Source organism: Chiloscyllium punctatum, chromosome 44, assembly GCF_047496795.1.
Source record: "Chiloscyllium punctatum isolate Juve2018m chromosome 44, sChiPun1.3, whole genome shotgun sequence".
In the NCBI taxonomy this organism is placed as follows: Eukaryota; Metazoa; Chordata; class Chondrichthyes; order Orectolobiformes; family Hemiscylliidae; genus Chiloscyllium; species Chiloscyllium punctatum.
This window is the reverse complement of record NC_092782.1, coordinates 34,179,450-34,198,980: the sequence shown is the minus strand read 5'-3', so window position 1 is coordinate 34,198,980 and position 19,531 is coordinate 34,179,450. Positions and strand designations below refer to the sequence as shown.

The following is a 19,531-nucleotide window of genomic DNA, read 5'->3' as shown; positions in this document are numbered from 1 at the left end:
TCTCCACTCCCCTTTCAGGTAATGCATTCCAGATCATATCAACTAACTCTATCTTGTGCTTAAAAATATTCACCTAATCTCCCATCTGGTTCTATATATTTTTATAACTTCTTGTAAATAGCTCCCAAAATCTCTATGCTCTGCCAATTTTGGACTCTTGATCATTTCCTGACTTTAGTCAATCCTCCACTGGCAGCTGTGCTTTGAGTAACCAAGAAATTAACTCTGGAATTCCCTCCCTAAAATTTTCTGCCTCTCCAATCAATATTGCTCCTGTAAAAAGTTCTTTAAAACTTACCTCTTCAAAACCCCATATTTTCTATTGTGGATCAGTAGTAAATTATGTCTGATGGCAATTGTAAAATACACTGGTATAATTTATTATCTAAACATTGCTATACAAATGCAAGATGTTTGTTCTTATATTTTGAGAATTACTTTCAATCTCTGTCCACTGGTTACTGATTCCATTGGCACATGGGTCAATTTCCTTATTTGATTAAAATACTTCAAAACTTTGATGGAGAATAATCCCAGTTTATTCTATCTCCTTACATATCCGAACTCCATCATCCTGATAATATTTTTGTAAATCTCCTCCGCACCCTCTTTTTATTTAAAGAAAATGGCCTTGAACTATTCTGTAATATTTCCACTCTCTTTGCCTTACTGAAAGCTTTATATCTTCCTCTTTAACAAACTTGACTGCCTGTGCAATATCCTGTTTCAAAATGTCACAGCTGGCCTGTAACTCAATGTTTCAACCTAAGCTACACAGCAGTAAATTGATGGAATTGGATTGACAAACCCCACATCCCACCCACCTTTAATTTCCCTTTGAAGTCTTGGATGAGATGTTATTTACCATGGGGCAAGGCTAAACAAATTTAATAACAAAAACAGAAAGTGCTGGAGTAAAACAGCAGGCTTAGCAGCATCTGTAAAAAAAAATTGAAATAAAGTTAATATTGAGCAGACTTTTCAGAATGGCTGCGAATTATACAAACACCACAGTTAGGTGGTGCAAGGAACACAATGTGCAAATGTCATTTGGAAATGACAGGGGTATGTACAAATGGTATAATTGTGCCCTAATCAGACAACAGGACTTTATGGTAATTGTCACAAAATCCCCTGACTCTGACTTACTTTTGTAGCTAAAATATTTATATGGCTGTTCCAGTTCAGTTTCTGGTCATTGGAAATCCCCACGGTTTTGATATTGGGAGAATCTGTGATCACACTGCCAACAAATGTCAAGGGGTGATGGTTGGATTCTGTCTTGTTGGAGATGATAACTCCCGTTCACTTATGTGATGTGAATTTTGATAGTTAATACTTATCAGTTTAAGCTTGAATGTTGTCCAAATCTTGTTGCATATGGAAACAGACTGCTTCAGTATCTGAGGATTTGCAAATGGTTCTGAACATTGAAGTCATCAGCAAACATCCATATTCTAACCTTTTGGTACAGAGAAGGTCAGTGATGAAGCAATCAAAGGTATTTGGGCCTAGGACACTACCTTAAGGAGTTCCTGCAGAGATGTCCCCTGTCTGAGATGACTGATTTGAGGATTGTAAGTCTTCAAAAGGCAGTGGAGATGGAATTCTTTGAGTATTTTAAATCTAGAGTTTGATATATTCATCTAAGCAAAATGGTGGATTATAATCAATGGTAGATGCAAATGTGGAGTTGAATTTGCAATCAAATCAGCCATGGTCTTATTATATGACAAAGCAGGTTTGTGGGGTTTATTGGCCGACTCCAACTTTTAACTCATACATTTGTATGACTCCCAGCAAATACAACCACCTTCTTTGGCCTCATTGATGACTCCAACCAGTGGAAAGCATTCACCAATTCCCATTGGCTCCAATTTTGCTTGGGCTTCTTGACACAGCAACTAAGTCCCATACTTCCTTGATGTCAAGGGGAGTCACCCTTACTTTCCCTCGAGTTCAGATGTATTTTTTCCATGTTTGAACATAGTTGTAGTGAAGTCAGAAGATGAGTGGGCCTGGCAGATCCCAAAGTGAACATCAGTAAGCAGATTACTGTTGAGTGAGTAGGCATCATTTTCCTGATGATATAAAGTAGATTAATGGGCCAGCAACTAGCAAAGTTAGATCTGCCCAACTTTTGTATGGACAGGTCATACCCAGGCAATTTTCCACCTTGCTGGCTAGATGCTTGTGATCTGAAAAATGTGTTGCTGGAAAAGTGCAGCAAGTCAGGCAGCATCCAAAGAGCAGGAGAATCGATGTTTCGGGCATAAGCCCTTCTTTAGGCTTATGCTCGAAATATCGATTCTCCTGCTCCTTTGATGCTGCCTGACCTACTGCGCTTTTCCAGCAACACATTTTTCAGCTTTGGTCTCCAGCATCTGCAGTCTTCACTTTCTCCTAGATGCTTGTGATGTATATGTAACAGCCTGGCTAGTGTTACAGCTAACTCTGGAACGCCATTCTTCAATACAATTGCTGGAAAATTGTCACGGATTATGATCTTTGCAGTATCCAGTATACTTAACCATTTCTTGTTATCACATGGAATGATTTGACTTGGCTCAATGCTGGAATCTAGAGAGCCCCCTTACAATTACAGGGACAGAAATAAGCCATTTAGTCTGTTGAGCTGTTCTGCCACATAATGAGATCTTTGCTCATCTGTGACGTAACTGCATTTAGCTTCTGTTGCTCTTCTACCTTATCCCTGATTTGAAATGTATTATTGATGTAGAAGTTGCTATTTATGTAAGTGCTCCAAAGTTCTTTCACCCTTCCTGGGGACTTCAGGTGGAGGGCCAAGATAGATCATCCACTTGGCACTTCTGACTGAAGATTGTTGCAAACATTTCAGCCTTGTCTTTTGCACTGGTGTACTGGGCTCTCCCATCATTGACAGGGAGATATTTATATTTCTCCTCTAGTGAGTCATTTAATTGTCACCAATATTCATAATTGAATGTGGCAAGACTGCAGGACTTAGGTCTGGATTAACTTGGCCTCTCGATAACATACTGCTTCCACTGTTTGGCATTTAAGTAATCCGTGCTGTGAGTTCTCAAGGTTGATACCTCATTTTGAGTTTTACACGATGCTGTTCCTGGTAATCACTCCTGCACTCTTCATTGGTCCTTTGGCTTGGTGGCAAGAGAGAATGAAGGCAAAGGAATGGGGACATGTTTTAATAATGCATTCATAATTAGCTGGAGGAGGCAGAATCTAATCTGTTTGCTTGGATTTAATCTAAAGGCACGTTTTCATTGCTTTCAAACATTTTAATTCAGGAAGACAGTTATTTAGTAATACACAGTCACATGTACACAGTAGTCTCATTCGCTGCATGATTTTAAAGAAGTAAAATCAATCATACTCTCGGTTATTTTTAAACACTAAAATGCCAATGTCTCTGCAGCAGTGTTAAGTTCTCATCCAATTATCCTCACATAATATTGAGCCATCATGTGTTTCTGAGTTCTACTAATCCCCAGGATTCCTGGCCAAACCTGTCAAGCAGGTTGCCACAATTATACTGCTATAAGCTTTGTCAAGATTTTATATCAATTTCTTTTATAATGGAGCCAATGCCTGTCCTCTCTTGTTGACTGTCAGCTGCATGTAATTTCTGATATGTCACTGGCTTTATATGTATTTATATGCTACAGTAACTATGAGACTTTGTCTTACTATAACAGGGAAATATGGATGACTTGAATTAGTGGTCATAATGTGAGTTTCAGAGTTAAATACAGACACACAATCTATTGTAACAAGGGACATGGGTTGGATTTTCATTGCAGGGTTCTGATCAGGGTTGAACTGGAGATATTAGTGATGTGACCCAAGAAGTGACTCTGGAGGAGGTGACCTCAAGTGGCGACATATGGGAGTTCCATCCAATTAAGGCCGGTACAAGACCCCAGAGGCTGTATTGCCTCTAGGAAGCTTTCCAGTTCTGAATGATGATCAGTTATACCCTGAAAAGTGGGATCTGATGATAGGGGTAGGAGCAAGAGAAGGCACCTCACAATAGAGGCAGCTTCTGAAGAACATTTGCAGATTCATAATTCTAAAGAGACCACAGTTGCCAGGCTCTCATCGTGGGGGCAAAAGTGACTGCAGATGCTGGCAACCAGAGTTTAGATCAGAGTGGTGCTGGAAAATTATAGCAGGTCAGGCAGCATCCGAGGAACAGGAAAATTGACGTTTCAGGCAAAAGCCCTTCATCAGGAATGGAGGCAGGGAGCCTCCGGGGTGGAGAGATAAAGTGGAGGCATAGCTCTTTCACTGACCAGCCAGTTTTTGTAGCTCTGATCCAAAGGTAATGCCCGATGTAGGGGGTAGAAATTTTCCTTGCAGTATGGAATACTGGCTCCATATGGTCTTCTGTCAAGAGGCCACCTCTGAGTCTCAATAAGACGCCCTGCATACTGAATGCAAATTGCAATTATAGGACATCCATATTAGCCATATTTTTTTATTTCAAAAATATACTTTATTCATAAATACTTTGATGATCTATACAACTGGACATGCCATACATATGTAAACATTCCATTTCTTTGCATACCGAAACAGAGTAATCACTTCTATTTACAGGTCTGTACGATTACATTTTTAGCTGAGGCGTCAGCAGAGCCCAAATGACTGGGTGGGCCCCCTGTTCTTCATTAGGCAGGCAGACGTTACACGGTGGTCTTTCCCCACTGCGCCTTGGGGGCAGCTGCCCCAAGCTTCAGCGCGTCCCTCAACACGTAGTCCTGGACCTTGGAATGTGCCAGTCTGCAACACTCAGTCGGGGTCAACTCCTTCAGATGGAAGATCAACAGGTTTCGGACCACCCAGAGAGCGTCCTTCACCGAGTTGATGATCCTCCAGGTACAGTTGATGTTCGTCTCGGTGTGCATCCCGGGGAACAGGCCGTAGAGCACTGAGTCCTGCGTCACGGCGCTGCTCGGGACGAACCTCGATAAGCACCACTGCATTCCTCTCCAGACTTCTTCTGCGCAGGCACATTCCAGAAGAAGGTGTGTGACAGTCTTGTCCACCCCACAGCCGCTTCGAGGGCAGCGTGCGGTATGGCAGAGAGTCCAGGCGTGCATAAAGGATCTCACAGGCAGAGCCCTTCTCACCACCAGCCAAGCCACGTCTTGGAGCTTGTTGGAAAGTTCTGGCGATGAGGCATTCTGCCAAATGGCTTTGACAGTCTGCTCAGGGAACTGCTCGATAGGATCCACCCTCTCCTTTTCCTGAAGGGTCTCGAGGACACTACGTGCTGACCACTTCCTGATGGACTTGTGGTCAAAGGTGTTTTTCTTCATAAACTTCTCCACGAAGGACAAGTGACACGGAACGGTCCAACTACTCGGAGCGTTCCGCGGCAGCGAGGCCAGGCCCATCCTTCGCAACACTGGGGACAGGTAGAACCTCAGTACATAGTGACACTTGGTGTTTGCGTACCGGGGATCCACGCACAGCTTGATGCAGCCACACAACAAAGGTGGCCATCAGGGTGAGGCTGGCATTGGGTGTATTTTTTCCCCCGTTGCCCAGATCTTTGTACAGCGAGTCCCTTCGGACCCGATCCATCTTTGACCTCCATATAAACTGGAAGATGGCCCGGGTGACTGCACCGGCATAGGTTCTGGGAATAGGCCAGACCTGTGTCACGTATAACAGCAATGACAGTGCCTCACACCTGATGACCAGGTTTTTCCCGCGATGGAGAGCAACCGTAGCTTCCATCTGCCTAGTTTCTGCCTCACTTTGCTGATATGCTCCTCCCAAGACTTGGCGCACGCCCCAGGCCCCCCAAACCAAATACCCAGCACCTTCAGGTGGTCTGTCCTGACGGTGAAGGGGATCGAGGATTGGTTGGCCCAGTTCCAGAAGAGCATGGCCTTGCTCTTGCCTCGGTTTACCTTGGCCCCCGAGGCCCGTTCAAACTGGTCACATATGCACATGAGTCTGCGCACGGACAACGGATCCGAGCAGAAAACGGCGACATCATCCATGTACAGGGAGGCCTTAACCTGTCGGCCCCCGCTGCCAGGAATAGTCACCCCTCTCAGGCTCGCATCCTTCCTGATGGACTCAGCAAATGGCTCTATGCAGCACACAAACAAGGCAGGAGAGAGAGGGCAGCCCTACCTGACTCCAGATCTGACTGAGAAGCTATCTGATTCCCACCCATTGATTGAGACTGCACTGATCCAATTGCAGATTCCCTCCCCAAAGCCCATTTTGGAGAGAACATCTCTCATATACCTGTGTGATATCCTGTCAAAGGCTTTCTCCTGGTCCAGGCTGATCAGGCAGGTGTCCAACCCTCTGTCCTGCACGTAGGCGATCGCAAACCTGAGGAGTGCGAGACTCTCAGCGATCTTCCTGCCCGGTACAGCACAGGTTTGGTCAGGGAGAATCACCGACCCCAGAGCAGACCTGACCCAGTTGGCGATGACCTTTGACAGAATTTTGTAATCTGCATTCAACAGTGAGATTGGTCTCCAATTTTTGAGTTCCTTCCTCTCCCTCTTCTGCTTGTAGATGAGGGTGATGATGCCTTTCCTCATGGATTCACTCATGGTACCTGCCCGAAGCATACTGACATACACCTCCAGCAGGTCCTGGCCAATCAAGTCCCACAGAGCAGAATAGAGCTCGACCGGTAAGCCGTCACTTCCGGGAGTTTTATTCTTTTCGAAGGACTCTAGAGCCTTGGTCAGCTCGTCCAGAGATAGCGGCTGGTCCAGCCTCTCCCGTGTTCTGTCGTCTAAGCCCTCCATGATAGAGGACAGGAACGACTGGGAGGCTGCGCTGTCGGTCGGCTTCGCGTCATACAGACTGGCATAGAAGGATTTGCTGATCCTCATGATGTCAGCCTGAGATGACGTTATCAAGCCATCTTCTTCCTTCAGGCTGCTGAGCACAGAGCTCTCTTTGTGCACCTTCTGGAAGAAGAAACAAGAGCATGGTGGCACTGTGGTTAGCACTGCTGCCACACAGCGCCTGAGACCCGGGTTCAATTCCCACCTCAGGCGACTGACTGTGTGGAGTTTGCACATTCTCCCCGTGTCTGCATTGGTGCTCCGGTTTCCTCCCACCGTCCAAAGGGGTGCAGGTTAGGTGAATTGGCCATGCTAAATTGCCCGTAGTGTTAGGTAAGGGGTAAATATAGGGGTATGGGTGGGTTGCGCTTTGGCGGGTCGGTGTGGACTTGTTGGGCCGAAGGGCCTGTTTCCACACTGTAATGTAATCTAATCACGTCTCGTCCTGCTCCACCGAGCGGACCCTGGATCGGAAGATTATCTTGGAGGCCTCCGAGGCAAAGAGCGAGGCTTGCTGGCCCTTCACCTCCTTGAGGTCCTCCGTGACATTGACCCCCATCGCCTACAGCAGGAGCAGGTTCTGCATACTTTCCTGGAGCTGGGACAGTTTTCCCTGCCTCTCTCTGGCCTCCTGAACACCTTTGAGGATGAAGAACCTCTTGATGTTCCCTTTTACTGTTTCCCACCAGGCCGCTGGGGACTCAAAGAGGGGCTTCATGGTTCTCCAACCTGCGTAGTCCCTCCTGAGCTCCTCAATGTTTCCCGGGGTCAACAGCTTTGTGTTCAGCTTCCACATTCCCTTACCAGCCCTGCTCGTCCTGTAGGTGACAGTCAACCAGCAGGAGGCAGTGGTCAGAGAAGAACACCGGCTTGACATCAGTGGATCTGACCGAGACCGTTTGAGATACAAATAGGTAATCTATCCTTGAGCGGATAGACCCGTCTGCCAGTGACCAGGTGTATCTATGCTGCGCTCCATCTGCAGGGATGCTGAAGACGTTGTGCAGCTTGACATCTTTTACCGTGTCCATCAGGACTCTGGACGTGGCGTCCAGTTTACTGTCCCCCCCGCCGGATCATCCATCTGCATCAATGATACAGTTGAAGTCTCCGGCCAGAATAACCGGCCTGGAAGTAGCCAGCAACAATGGAAGCTGCTGCAGGACGGCCAACCGTTCACTCTTACCCACTGGGGCGTACACATTAATCAGTCTCAGGGGAGCATTCCTGTACATGACGTTGGTGACGAGGAGGCACCTGCCCACCACCTCCTTAACCTCGGAGATGGTGAAGTTGCCTCCTCGCAACAGGATACCCAGGCTGGAGGCGCGGCTATCGATGCCCCCCGACCAAACTGACGGCCCATGGGTCCACAAAGCTTGACCATCTCCTGTAGCTGCTGAGGTGCGGTATCCCACACTCCTGCAGAAACAGGACGTCGGATTTAACATTGGCCAGGAAGGCCATCGTAGATACACATCACATAGCCAATTTGATGCTACGCACGTTGATGCTGGCAATTCTTATCCCCATTTTAACAGTTTACGAGGTTACCAGTGTCCATTTGCTGCTGCTCTTGCCTCTCTGGGGTAGCTGTGTGCATCCCCGTGGTGATGGCAAACCCAGGGCTGAGGTAGCTGTCCTGCTCCACGTTGGGGCCATTTCCCTGCTCTGGTGTTTTCGGGTTGGGCTCAGAGTCTGCACAGTCCAGTTCTCTGTCTGACAGCGGGGCTGTCACAGGACCGCTGCTCCCAGTTACCTGGAGCTGTGGGCCGGTGGGTACCTCTTGGTTCTCACCGGGTGGTGGGAGGCCTTTACCCATCCCCTCAGAGGGATCGTCTTTCCCTGTTTGGGCAGTGCTGCCCTCCTTTATCCCTGTGGCGCTCTGTCTCTTCCTCTGGTGACGACCCTCCTTGCACCCGTCCTCACCGTCGGAAGAACTGCCGTATCCTCGTCGTGTCGGTGTCACTTCCCTCTTTGCTGGATGGCTTTGGGGGCCTTGTGAGGTTTCCTCTTCTTGCTTTTGACAGTAATCCATATTAGCCATATTGGTAGTCTGGTTGGCTGTCCACCATCTGCAGTTAGTAACACTTGCCATCATCTTTGATTTGGTCTGTTTAAAAACTGCCCACAGATGGGAGCAGGTGGGCAAAATCCCCCTCAGGCATATCCCCTCTGATCCTATACCCACAGCTAAATAAAAACCTCGTTGATTGTGTGGGCGATTGAGTTGGTCTGAAAATCATATACCTAGGTTTAACCAGTGTTGACAGCACTCAGATGTATGTAAATCACATCAGAAGTGCACTAATGCACTTCATATAAAGATTGGTTGTTGTGATTATACTTTTGACTGGGTAAATGAACTACTGGAACATTTGGAAAAAGTCTTCACACCCCACTGCACTTTCAAAATAAGTGATGTGGATAAAGCTTACACTCATCCTGACAAAGCTCCTTTTAGCTGTTTCAACATTTGCTTGATCTTATTTGCATATGAGCAAATTTTGTACGTAAAGCCTTTCTCATGGAAACCAGAAGTTAAAAGTATTAATTCTTTGGAATAAGGCATTCTGTAGCTATAGTAATGTAACATTTCTTTCAAAGAGACAGTTTTGGCATTCTCACCACTTTCAGTCTTTAGCTTTCATTTGACCTTGTTTTTCTTGAAGTAATTTGAAAGGTAAAATCTGAAGTTGTGATATGCCATTTCTTTAAATAAGATTCTGATGAAGGAGCAGTGTTCCGAAAGCTAGTGCTTCCATATAAACCTGTTGGACTATAGCCTGGTGTTTTGTGACTTTTAACTTTTTTAAAAAAGGCAGGAATAACTACATGCCCACCTTGCACATGCCTTTTATCTTTTACCCATTGCCTTTTATTCAAAATCAGCTCCTCGATTTGTCATGGTAACATTTATGGGAATTAACCTGCTTTTCTGATACAAGTCTCCATTTTTGTCAATAGAGGGGTGGAGCTTGTATCTGACAATATTTTTCACACTTGGCTACCAACTAAAATCTTCATCAAGAAAGTCAAATGAAACATTTTTTTCAGTTTATCTTTCTTTCTTAGTTGTAAACCATCAATCATATCCTGTAAAACAATCTAATAATGCTAGAGACATCACTTAAAGCTAAACAAACTATCCTAAATCTGCAGTATGCACATAAGGTGTACCACCGGGTACATCTTAATGCATATTTATTATGTTTAGAGAGGCTTCTTTCTACATGTAAGGAGTACTATGTAAATGTAAGTTTTGTTACAAAGTATAAATGGGATACTATTGTTCTAAATATTCTGTTATTCTGAAAGATGTTTGTAAGGAATCTTGGAGATATGGTGTTTCAACACTTTAACTAGTATTTACAGGGCAAGGCAAATAAGAGTGGAGAATAGTGAAGAGGGAAGGAGGAGTTAAGAGCTTAAAAGTCTGAGTGGAGGGGAATAGAGACAGGAGAATTAGGTGGACAGAGAGAGAGAGAGAGAGAGAGTGTGTGTGTGTGTATACACACACAACAAACTACCAGACAGAGTTGTGCCATTGTAGAAGCATAGCGCATGATACACCCTTTAAAAGCAAGGTGCATATGCAACCATGTTTTGTGGGAGAGCTATTCATAAAGATGGAGTTGTCAAAATGCTGCTCAGTTGGTGGTAAAGGCTGGATTGGCATTACTTTCTTCATGTAATTTTTAGGATTACGAAAAGAATCTAACTACCTAACTATCTAACTTGATAGGTCGCACTACTGCTGGATCAGTTTTAACATGGTAAATTCTGATTTGTAAATTGGGGAGCCCACATTCTTCAATTTCTCAGTGTTCTGACTATTTTGATATGAATGTTGCTACTGCATTTCGATTAGTTTCTTCAAGAGCAGTTTATTCCGCTAGTTTAGGAAGTAGGTAACTAGGACATGAGACAAAACCACAGAATTTGGATGGCTTCTACAGAGAAAGATTATGCAGATGTTTACTCTTCATTCTTTTCAAAGTTAGGATTCAGCAGTACAGAAAACAGGATGTGGTAGTCCTGAGCATTTCTTGGTATTGATGATGAAACCAACCAGAAGTGTGATTGGACTTAATTGAACTGAATTGAAGTTATTGTCACGTGTAAGGAGGCAGAGGGGAAAGTTTTGTCTTGCAAGTACTACAGGCAGATCACAGAGTTAAGTAGCATAGATAAGTAAATCATAGGTAAATAACGGTAAAACAAAAACACAGGTACAGGCGAATGTTAACAGTTTGTGAGTCCATTCAGTACTTCTAATAACAGTAGGGTAGAAATTGTTTCAAAGCTGGCTGGCTGGTGTGTATGTGTGTGTGTTCAGGCTTCTGTACCTTAATGGTAGACGTTGTAGAAAAAACAGGGTGGGATGGATCTTTGAGAATGTTGGCGGCCTTTCCTTGACAGCGGGCATAGTAGATGGGTTCTATAGATGGGAGGTTGGCCTTTGTGATTGTCTGGGCCGAGTTTACCACTCTCTGTAACCGCCTCTGATCTTGAATGGTACAGTTTCCATACCAGGTAGTACTACATCCACATAGAATGCTCTCGATGGCGCAACTATAAAAGTTGGCAAGGGTACTCGCTGTCATGCCAAATTTCCTCAGCTGCCTGAGGAAGAAGATACGTTGTTGTGCCTTTGTAACCAATGGGTCCACATGAAGAGTCCAAGAAAGCTTCTTGTGGATGACCTCTCCCAGGAGCTTGACACTCCACTCATTCCACCTCTGTGCTGTTAATGTGTAGGGGGGGAGGCATGAGTAACATCCCGCCGAAAGTCAATTATGAGTTCCTTGGTTTTGCTGGCATTGAGAGCTAGGTTGTTCTCAGTGCACCATTTTTCTAGTTTTTCCACCTCCTGTCTGTAGTCTGCTTCGTTGCCATCTGAGATTCGACCGACTATGGTGGTGTCATCAGCGAATTTGTAAATGGCATTAGTCTGATATTTGGCAACGCAGTCATGGGCATACAGTGAGTACATTCGGAGGCTGAGTACGCACCTCTGAGGGGCTCCAGTGTTGAGTGTTAGTGAGGATGAACTATTGTCCCCAATCTTCATTGATTGTGGCCTGTGGGCCAGAAAACTGAGGATCCAGTTGCAGAGAGTCAGGCATAGTCCAAGATCACTAAGTTTAGTAATCAGTCTCGAGGGATAATAGTATTGAAGGCTGAACTGTAGTCAATGAGTAGGATTCTTATGTAGCTGTTCTTCGTGTCAGGATGTTCTAAGGAGGAATGAAGGGCAAGTGATATGGCATCTGACGTGAATCTGTTGGTCTGATAGGCAAATTGGAGAGGGTGAAGAGTAGTGGGGAGGCTAGAGTTGATTAATGCCATGACCAGCCTTTCAAAACACTTCACGACCACCGAAGTTAGGGTTGCTGGGTGGTAGTCATTGGGACAGGCTGCATGAGCCTTCTTAGGCACAGGGATGATGTTGGCCCTCTTGAAACAGGCAGAGACAGTGGCCTGCTGCAGGGAGAGGTTGAGATGTTTGTGATGATTTCTGCCAGTTGATCTGCACATGGTCTGAGTGCACGGCTTGGTACTCTGTCTGGTCCCATCGCTTTCCTTGGATTCACACGAAGGAAAACTGATCTGACCTCTGATGCTGTGACTGTTGGGATAGGTTCATCAGGACTTAACAGAATAGGTGTTATCTCTCCACCGAAATTCTGCTTAAAGCGAGCATAGAAGATGTTGAGACGATCTGGGAGGGATATGTCATCGTCTGCTATCTTGCACTGTCTCTTTTTAGATATCCCTTTGGCATGGTGCACTGCTGCAGTAAGATGTAGCCTAATGTAAGTGAAGAATCTGAGCAGAGGCACTGGGTTAAGGATACTGTTCTGCCAACTCATCTCCTGTAAAAAGAAAGGTGGATCAATTATGAAATATCAAAAAAAAATTATGCACCAGGAAGAGAACTTTGTGATACTTCCATAGTAATAACACCACACCTATTATTGTTTTCTTGGCTGCCACCCAATTTTAGTGCAATGGAGTAAGTGAATGGGGCGAGAGGTCTTTCGACTATGTCCGATATTTAAAATGCGACTGGAGCTATTCTCCTACATATCCCAAAGCGGTTCTCATTGCTTGCTCAGTCGCATGCAGAAGTGGGCAGGTTTTGATATTTCTGGTCTTTCTGAAAGTCTGCTTTGCAGAAATCACTATTCAATCTGAAACATTCACTGGGCAGCAATGTTTACCCAGAGTTGGAGGAGGGTTAAAGATACTCATTTAGAGCAGTCTAAGCAGATGAGAATCAAATCTAGGGAATTGGGAGAATATTGCTGCTTACTCTCTATATTACATAACACAATAGATGGGACACCTTTTCTTGCTGCAGCTATCACTAACTGATACGGAACTTGATTTCCAGTTAATCAGAAACAGTAATGCATGACATGTGGTAAGTGCAGTTGCTTGGCACGAGTGGGTGACTTTGGACTGATGGTTTTCAGTGTTCTTCACTGCTGCAATATTTCTCACCTTGTGTCTGGGTCTATTGGAGTAATTTATGGAATTGATTGCTCTGATTAGTAAGAAACACCATTATCTTTCTAATATGTGATGAAAGGATGTTTCGAGGTGAATTTAGAGTCATAGAGATGTACAGCCCGGAAACAGACCCTTCGGTCCAACTCATCCATGCTGACCAGATAGCCCAACCTAATCTAGTCTCATTTGCCGCACTTGGCCCATATTCCTCCAAACCCTTCCTATTCATATACCCAATCAGATACCTTTTAAATGTTGCAATTGTACCAGCCTCCACCACTTCCTCTGGCAGCTCATTCCATACACACACCACCCTCTGTGTGAAAATGTTGCCCTTTAGGTCTCTTTTATATTTTTCCCCTCTCACCCTAAACCTATGCCCTCTAGTTCTGGACACTCCCACCCTAGGGAAAAGACTTTGTCTATTTATGCTATCCATGCCCTTCATGATTTTATAAACCTCTATGAGGTCACCCCTCAGTGTTCAATGCTCCAGGGAAAACACCCCCAGCCTATTTAGCCTATCCCTACAAATCAGATCCTCCGACCCTGGCAACATCCTTGTAAATCTTTTCTGAACCCTTTCAAGTTTCCCAACATCTTTCCAAAAGTGGCCTTGCCAATGTCCTGTACAGCCGCAACATGACTTCCCAATGTCAATACTCAGTACTCTGACCAATAAAGGAAAGCATTCCAAACACCTTCTTCGCTATCCTATCTATCTGTGGCTCTACTTTCAAGGAGCTATGAACCGGCACTCCAAGGTCTCTTGGTTCAGCAACCCTCCCTAGGACCTTACCATTAAGTGTATAATCCTGCTAAGATTTGCTTTCCCAAAATGCAGCACCTCACAGTTATCTAAATTAAACTCCATCTGCCACTCCTCAGCCCATTTGCCCATCTGTTAAGGAGATGACTGTATTTGACCTGTCACACACTGCAGAGGGCATATTTCCCACATGTTAGAGTTGCAGTGCTTGGGTTAATGATATAACACACATACTATGATATACTATGTTTGATATACTATGGCTCATTTCCATTAATAGGCTTTTTCAACTCCATTGCATTTATTATGCTTAATATTCAACTATAGCCTTTAAGTAATGTTTGGAACCTCAATGCAGATAAGTTGAGAAGCAGCTCAGATCCTGACCATAGGGATCCCAGGTGTAGTGGACAGTGACCAGGAAATCAACCACCCTCACTCTGAGGCTCACCTGCGCAGAACTCAGGGTGGTTTTTAACAGGGCATATTGAGGGAACAAACAGCAGCAGAAAGACTCTCCCTTCTTAGTCTCACCTGTCTTCAGTGCAGAGTATGGGGGAATTATACCTTTACTCTGACTATAGTGAAAATGTATCAAAGGAGTCATGTCATCGTGTTGTCAGATCACATGGAATTAGAGCCTTGGTCTGCAGCACCTAGATAAGATGTCCTATCTTTATCATCCTCTGATATAGTTATATGCACAAAAATCTGTTTCTTTTCATTCACTAGAATGTAAATCTCACATTACTACACCCAGAACCCAAACAACAAGAGTAGCCCAGCAGCTGTTGCCTGGTTATTGACGGGGCTTGAGTGAGCAAATACACATTTGGTCTCAAGCTGTCACTTTATCTTGATCACACAGTTCCCTGCTCCTCTGTAGAGGGCGCTGCAGTACAAAACTCTCAAAATCTATGGGAAGGTCTGATGTAAAAGTCCCAGAAACAGGCGAATTGGCTCAGCAGTCCATATCAGCCTTTATTGTTTATTCAAGCTTTCCTCAACTAGCTATATTAGCTTAACACTTAATTTCCTTCTCCCTCAAATGATTATCTCGCTTCTCCATAAAATGCCTATACCATTCACATCTCCTACTCCCTGTGGTAATGAGTTCCACGTTCTCAGCACATTCTGGGTAAAGACATTTTTTCAGAAATTCCTATTAGTTTAATCAGCAAGTATCTTACATTGATGCCTTGAGCTTCTTCAAAAGTGGAAATACCCACTTTTTATCTACACAATCAAATTTCATAATTTTATTGACATCTAATAGGCTGCCCCTCAGCCTCTTTTCAAGGGAAAACAAATCAAAGCCATTCATGTTTTTTGAAAAATGTACTTTGTTCATAACATTTGTAAAGATACATTACATAATTTTTCAAACTTAACATTCTATAAAGTACAATGCAGATTATTTTCCTTCAATACAGTGCAAGAGCACCTCACTTGCCATGACAGATTATATTTACACCGCATATTCACATTTCATGTTCAGTATTCTTTGGTGCATTCTTTCTGTTTGGAGTGTTACATTTACACAGGTATACTATTGGATTGCTGTGGGCATGTGGCCTTGACCTCTGCTGTAACCTGCTTTCACTTTGGTTTCTAGCAGACATTAAACACACTGCACGAGGTCCCCACTTTACGTTGCTGTACTGATGTTTTGTCTTAACATATTTTATTTTCAGGAGCTATTTCTACAAATAAGATGTCCACTTTTGTTTTAGCATCATTTCAGTTATTGTCCATATTCACTTTATCATAATCCTCAGTATGAATGTTGTACACACATCATTGCATGTCGTGTCCCTAGTGCGGCCAGCTCCCTACCTTATCCCTGGAACCCCACATTTCCCATGGCTCATCTACCTAGCTTACATATCCCTGGATGCATTGGACAATTTAGCATGGCCAATCTGCCTAACCTGCACATGTTTGGACCGTGGGAGGAAATCAGAGAACCCAGAGGAAATCCACGCAGACATGGGAGAACATGCAAACTCCACACAGACAGTCACCTGAGGATGGAATCAAACTCTTTCCCTAGCATTGTAAGGCAGCAGTGCTAACCACTGAGCCACCATGATGCTCATCATCACATGTTCCTTGTCCTTAATTATGCATTATTATACATCAGAGTCACGACAGGTAATATTAATCCTGATGGGAGAAAATTGTTTGCAGTCAAGGCAATGTTGATGTTTTAAAACAAACATTTTGAGGAGTAAGACCTGTACAGTATCCAAACAAGATTTTTTATTTGCAAATGAGAAACCAAGGTTGCTCCTCTTTGTATTAAGGACTATTCATTGATGCAAACTTCTGGAGTTTCAAAAATGCCTGTTATGGGTGAGACACAGAAGGCATAAAGGTCTATAGGGTATTTGCTTCTGTACAACATATGGTTAAAATTGCTTTTCCTCCACTCGATCTATTGCATTGGTACCCATGACCTGGGGAACATGCAGGATATGGATTGTGGTTCTTCAGTGTGTCATCTTACCCAAGTACTGGGGGTCAGTTACTCAGTTGGCTGGATGGCAGGCTTACAATGCAGCATGATATCAACAGCATGAGTTCAATTCCTGCATCGATAGAGCTTACTATGAAGGACACTTCTTCTCAACCTCTGCCCTCGCGTGGTGACTCTCAGGTTAAATCCACCGTTGTCTTTCTCTCTCTTTCTAATGAGAGAGCTCTGGTGACTTTACCAACTGCCTCACTACCTGGTGTGAGTGGCCTTCTGCAAGCAGTGATGGAGTATTTTGATAATTGACCTGCTATAGTTGAATGGCATGGAAGCATGCAGAACTATGGCAGGTGGGTTATGAGGTTGGCCTATTTAATTCATATGTGAAGGTGAGATGTAGTGTCAGAATATACAAGCTAAGTGTTGATTATCAAGAATTGCTGGATGAATTTCCCAAAGGCAGGAATTATGTCAACAGAGTGTTGTTGCCAGTTTAGCCTCACACCATTCTGTGATAGATGAAATCTTCTAATACATTTGCAACCATGAATTTTCATTAGTGTAAAATCTTTTATTTAATTAGGTTCTACCTCCAAGCAAATAGCAATGACACATCAGAATCTCATGCAACCCAGTTCACCACTCAAATTTGTGCAGTATTTTCTAAGGTGGGCAGTTGTCTGTATTGAACTCTGCGGCACAAGAGGCGGGGTTGGGGGGCAGAATGTGTGGCAAGTTTTGCTTTTAGTTCAGAGTAGGCAAATGAGAGAAGGGACAGAGGACAGAGGAGTGTGTTCAGGTGCTGGCAGGAGGAGGGAAGTCCCAGGTGTGGTGGTTGTGTGTGGGGTGATTATTTCCAGGCAGAGATGGTAAGATGAATGAGGGACCTAATCAGTGAGTCTGGTGCTGTCAATGTAAGGGCTGTTTGGTTCACATTGAGGGCACTGCATGGTAGATGGAACAGTCATTGGGAGGGTGGGTGGGAGTTAGGTTCACCAGTGAGGGGATCCAGCTTTGGGTATTCATACTTCTCATAACATGGGCGGCAAGGGCATCTGATACAACTGAGGATGATAATTGTCATTGTTAGAGTAGACATTTGAATAGATGTGGCTGTAGGCACAGGGGAGATAGATGGAATGTCAATGGAACTTGTGGCAAGTCAAACGTAGTGAGTGGAAAGAGGTTCAAGTGTCACTGAGGAAAGACAAAAGGCTATATGATGTGGGTCTACGATAATGGGTGCAGGAATGAGGATGAAGAGAGGGCATAAGCTGCAGCAGCAGGAAATGTTAGAGTGACATACAAAAATGTCACGTCTCCAACTGGAACCTCAACTGAAATGAGAGAAGGACATTTGATGTGTTGTTCTGGGTGTGAAAAAAACCACCATCAGACTCTCTGATCATTATTTCTCTGGATGAGAACCCCGGGCAAGCATGCTTTCATTACTATGTCTACCCTCTTTAACACATTGCAGCCATGGGTCTCATTTACTCAATATTCCTGCATCCTTGTGAGCAGCAAAAGATGAGATGATGAAGAGCTCTTGCCTATTAACAGCAGAGATTGCAATGGCAACAGCAGGTATCACTAGAACAGGAGGCAGGGCTGGATGCAGTCATCCAGTGTAGATCTTTTTTTAAGAAGGACATAATCCTGTCAACACATCCTGAGGACAAGAACAAATTATCTCCAGAGATGTCGAAGAGATGATGCCATAGATGACTGATTCTATTCTGGCAGTATTAACTGAGTAATGTCAGATTGTCCATCAAGACCTGCTGCCACATGGATTTGGGAGAACCCCATGCCAGTATCTCTTAAGATCACTGCACAACCTAATTCCTACCTCTAGTGGTGGCTTCTGCTGTAGGCAGGTGACTTCTTACAGGCTATCGTACATTGGCACATAAAGGAGGTGACTGATGCCCTATTTTGTTGAGGAAAGTGCATCATCCATGTTTCCATCGAGGAAGACAGCTAGGCAGCAGTGTCAGCTGTGTTCAGTCCTACTGCTTGGTTCCTTGAGTGAAAGAGGTTATCAATTACACTCCCGTGACCCTTAAGAGCTTCACAGAAACAACAGCTGTTTTTGTGATTCACAAAGTCCTTCACTCCTTGAATGTCGAACTGGCACAACTTGATGGACTTTGGTTTCTCACAGTCAATCAATCAACAGATGGAGATGGTGGCATCGTTCTAATAGCACTGGACTAGTCATTCAGGTGCCCAGCTTTGTTTTGGAAGCACATGCTGAAATCCCTCCCAGGTGGCTGCTGAAATTTAAATTTGGTAATTAAATCTGAAATGTAAAATTAATCTCATCCATGGTCAACATGACATCAATGATTGGTTGGTATAGAAACACATTTGATTTACAAATGTCCTGTTAAGAAAAAGCGGTCTATTGGTCTGGTCCAGATGTGGCTTCAGGCCCACACATTAAGTGACTATAAACTGCCTTCTGAAATGGGATAGCAAGCCACACAGGTTCAAAAGCAAAACTGGAATGAGCAACAAATGTTGTCCTTGCTATCAACACTTCATAATCCATGGAATAATAGAAGAAAATAGTCAATTCATGTATTCTTAAGAAAGGTGCTATTAGCATTAGATTATTTTACAATTATACACTCTTGAAAAATGACAAGGTCCCACAGGAAGTTTGTATTGGTTCTGGATATTTTGCCTGCCCCATTTCAAACGTTTACTTCATCAGAGGCAATATAAATGCAATGAGAAAGTATCTCCTGGAGAAAATGAGTCATTAAAGTCCAACAATTACATTTGGGGGTAAGGGATCATTTTTCTTTTGAATTCTTTATCTGTTATTTTAGCTTATTGATGTTGAATAGGAAATTGGTTACAGAGTGGAGTGGCATATAAACATGTCAAATGTTCCTCCTTTGTTCTTGTCAATAAGTAATATTGGAC

The 19,531-nt window shown here is 44.0% G+C and overlaps 1 protein-coding gene across 1 annotated transcript in view; it reads left to right on the top strand.

Moving 5' to 3' along the window:
* The window catches only part of LOC140466606 (protein monoglycylase TTLL8-like), a 72,781-nt gene that overhangs the window by 17,930 nt on the left and 35,320 nt on the right, over positions 1-19,531 (top strand). The window lies entirely within an intron of this gene.